The sequence below is a fragment of the Myotis brandtii genome, unplaced genomic scaffold (assembly GCF_000412655.1).
Source record: "Myotis brandtii unplaced genomic scaffold, ASM41265v1 scaffold79, whole genome shotgun sequence".
NCBI classification, from domain to species: domain Eukaryota; kingdom Metazoa; phylum Chordata; class Mammalia; order Chiroptera; family Vespertilionidae; genus Myotis; species Myotis brandtii.
In genome coordinates, this window is record NW_005371173.1 from 5,071,422 (window position 1) to 5,075,814 (window position 4,393).

Consider the following 4,393-nt stretch of genomic DNA (forward strand, 5'->3'; position numbering starts at 1 on the left):
TTATGGGGCAGGACTTGCTTCAGTGGGGCTTTGGTGCTCACTGAGTCTGCCCCTTGAGTATGTCTCTTATGGATCTGAAGTGTTGTAATCTGGTGTGGTCTCACTCTGACCACTGGGTACACTGGCTCTTGGATCTCCAAGGAGGTGCAAAGTCAGCCACTGCCTGAGGCCACTCAGCAGGAGCTACAGAGAGATCTGCAGATTCCTCCTTTTTGTTTGGAGGTGCCCAGATGAGGCACAGCTGTGAAGCAATGCAGGCTACTGATGAGCCTTAGGCCTTCTTTTGGAAGATCTGGGGTTCTTTGACCCAGCTGCAGTTTGTTGGGTTTTAGATTGCAAAAGGCCAGGCCATTCATATGCCAAAGCCTCTGCTCACAGCTTGGGTGGGGTCTCAGGGAATCTCCAGGGAGGAGCAAACAGCAATGGCTGTCAGTCAGCCCTGCCTCAGAGAGGTCCCTGGGTCTCTGTGTCCCACGGCCCTGTGCAGGAATAATTATTGCTGCAAGCACCTCTGTGAGAAAGCCGCCCTCTAGGTCCTGTCCCAATGCTAGACAGTCCAGTTTCCTCCCGTATGAGTCTGGGTCCCCTGAGTCTCACCCAGAACTGGAGTTCAGAGCAGTCGAGAGCTTGTATCTTCCTCCTGACTGAAAAAGACAACAGCGTACCCAATTGCCAGTCCGTTTCTGCGCCAGCCTCTGTACCTCCGCACTTCTGCACCTCTGCACCTCCCACCAGTCTCAATGCGCTTTTCTCTTTCCTTCTAGTTGTAGAACTTCCACTCAGCCAGCCTTCCCGTGGTTCTGGATGCTATTCGTTTTGTCTTTTAGTTGTAGTTTTGATGTGGTTGTGCGAGGCAGCAAGTACAGGTGTTTAAGCCTCTGTACCTCCGCACTTCTGCACCTCCGCACCTCCCACCAGTCTCAATGTGCTTTTCTCTTTCCTTCTATTTGTCTAACTTCCGCTCAGCCAGCCTTCCCGTGGTTCTGGATGATATCCATTTTGTCTTTTAGTTGTAGTTTTGATGTAGTTGTGCGAGGCAGCAAGTACAGGTGTGTACCTATGCTGCCATCTTGGTTCCTGATTGACTTTTTTAATGTATGTGAGTGTGAGCAAAAATAAAGCAGCTGGTATGTTATAAACCAAAGCATTAATAGTGGCTCTGAGAAAAACCCAGTCATGTTCAGTTCTCCTTGCTTAATCAGACATTGGAAGACAATTCAATCCTTTCATCCACATGTGATCAGAGCCCACAGAGATCTGTGCAATTATGATCAGTTTTGCCTGTTAAACATGTAACATGGAGAAAGGTTCTGAAATGCTTGTGCCACCTTCCTCTAATGCTTGTGAAAGAGACATTGTCAAGTCTGAAATCCTTCCCACATATTTCAGGTCCTAAAAATGCACTACTGTGTCTGATGACATTTCCCACTGGAGCAGGAGATAGTTTAACATGGTACGCTGATGTTTTTTATAGTGTTTTCCTTTCCAGAGCAAATATTGTCCACTTCTAGCCCCAGTTCCTCCTTTATGAAATGAAGACCTTATCAGATGGCTATGAGGGTAAGGTAGGTGGAAACAACTTGGAACCTGCAAAGTGTCCTTTGAATATTGGATTTATACTCAAGGTAACAACCCATGTGATCTAAGACTATAAATTCTCTCTGGTATTAAGCTTAGTCAAACTTGGCAGGCTCTCTTCAGGAAGGTGACCAAAGCCCATTTATCTTCTTGGATTTCTATTGATAGATCTATCTGGAACCAAGAAAGTCTGCTAGACTCACCAAGAATCAGGCTGATCAGTACTGACTTTCTAATTGTCAAACCAATGGTTGTTTTTCGTTGTATTTTTAAAAAAATACATGACAAACCTTCTTAGTGGGTTTTTTAAATCTTTATTGTTGAGAGTATTTCAGATGTCCCCCATTTTTCCCTCATTGCCCCCCCTCCACCAGTTCCCACCCCACCTCAGGCCTACACCACAATGTTGTCTGTGTCCATGGATTATGCATATATGCATATAAGTTCTTTGGTTAATAAACTTGTTAGACATTTTATATTATTGACCATTCCCTCGTTCTTGAAATTCTCCTTTCTTGGTTTTCCTGACTCCAGACTCCTCTATTTAGCTCTCTAGATTTGTCTACTGTCACTGTGTGAAAGATAACACAATGTAATGTTAAGAGATCTGTGAATTAGTCATAGATTAAAATCCTATACCTACTGCTTACTAACTGAGACCTTGGACCAATTATCAAATACTGATAAATCTCGGTTTCTTATAAAAGGAAGATAATAATAAAACCTACCTCATAGGTATGCTATAGGATGATAGTGAAAATTTTAAAAGAAGTAATTCATGTTTGGGTTTGACACATTGGGAAGACTTGATAACTATTAATTCTCTCACAGCCTCTTCTATATCCTGCACTACCCTTTCCCTACCTTCAATGTGGGGTACCCTCCAGTGTTATGTCTTTGGTGATCTTCTCCCCAAAAGATCTCAGCTCCCACTACTACCTAAGCATAAATGGCCCCCACGCTAATGTCTTTCATATATCTCATCTGTGTATATTTCTTACCAGCTTCTGAACATCTGCACCTAGATGTTCAACAGACTAGCATCTCATACTCAATATGTCAAAAACTGAATTTATCCCTTACTCCTACACTTGTTCTTCCCCATGCACACCCCAACCTTTTCAACGTCACCACCATCCACTAGGTTATTCAAGCCAGAAATACTGATGTCGACCTAACTCCTCCTCCATCATTTCTCTCTTCTAACTGGTTATGATTGAGGAACATTGAGATCGTCTGCCCAGCATGCTTTTTTTTTTTTTTTCTCAGCACAGGGCAACCCTTTCGGTCACCATATTAAAGCAAAGGGACCCTATATCTCATGTCAGTGAATTGGTCCAGGGGTATACACCTGACCTAAGCTGGATTTTGTACTTGGGGCCACAGGGAACTTGAGGTCCATTTTATTTGATGACAGAAGCTGTAAGGTGTCAGTTTGGAGCCATTAGTGGCCATGTTTCCTGCCCTATGAAGAAAACATCTGCAGTGAGATAAAATGATACTGACCCCAAGAAAAAAGATACTGTAAGGAGCCCTGTAAGTATTTAATTCCCTGGTTGTTCTTAAAGCCCAGGTGTTCCCTCCTTTTCCTGAATCTTTTTCTTCTACTGAATGAAGTTCAGGTAGCTTAAGCCTTAGAGTGTGTGAGTTGGAGGGTTACAGCTGAGACTCAAAAGATCAGTAGATGCTCAAAGGTAAGCAGGGTCTAAAACTAAATTATAGAGTTTGGACTTTAAGAGCAATGGGAAGAAAATCAAAGATTTTAAGCAGAGAAATGACATGATCAACATGGTTTTGGAAAGATCACATTGGGTACATTGTGGAAGTGGGATTAGAAGTGGTACTGTGGAAGGCAAAACTCAGGCACAGAGACCAGTTAGAAAGTGGCAGTAATCAGGGGAGAAATGATAGCAGCCAGAACTGAGAAAGTGGCATGTGTAAAGAAAAAAAAAAAAAGTAGACCAGAGGAATCAATAGGTCATATACTAAGTAGCCATAAACATTTAGAATAATACCAACATGAGTGCAAGCCCATAACCTGGATTGGACTTTCTTGGAAACTGGAAGTGATGGAGGCTGCTTACCACACCTCCAAGGACACTGCTGTTTGAGTTGCTGACGCCTCTTTCAAGAGCCTGCCCTCAACCCAGGTTGGCCACAGTAAACCTTCTCAGTCTTTTTTTCCTCATTCCTCCCTTACCTTAGGTTCTCAGGCCAAGTGCAAACAAAAGTGGGGGTGAAGGTCATATGAAGAGAAAGGACATTTAATAAATATTAGTAATTACCATAATAATTTCTAAGAGTAATTGCTCATAGTGTTATAACTTAAAGAGCACCTATTCTGTAGAGAAAACATATACTTACATGAGCTAAAGGAAAAGCAACAGTTGAACATATATTTCAATGGAGCTTTCAAAGGAAAATGTGAAAGACAGAAAGGCAGGAATGGTGTATAGAGTCTGAGAATTTGTATGTGCCTATAGCAACAAGAAAATATGGGGAAAGGAAATCTTGAACAATAATCATGGTAGCTATAAAGCCTCATTATCTCAGGTAAGACTCCGGCAACTTTGCCCAGAGCAAGCACATTTGAGCCCTGTCAGATTGATAAAACAGTTAATCAAGAAGACAGTAAGAAAACAGAGGGGCCAGAGCAAATCTCTCTTTTTGTTTTATTGCTTAAAGTATTACAAAGTATTACATATGTCTCCTTTTTTTCCCACCCTTGACAATCCCCTGGCCTCCCCTACCCCCCAGTGTCTTATGTCCATTGGTTATGCTTATATGCATGCATACAAGTTCTTTGGTTGATCTC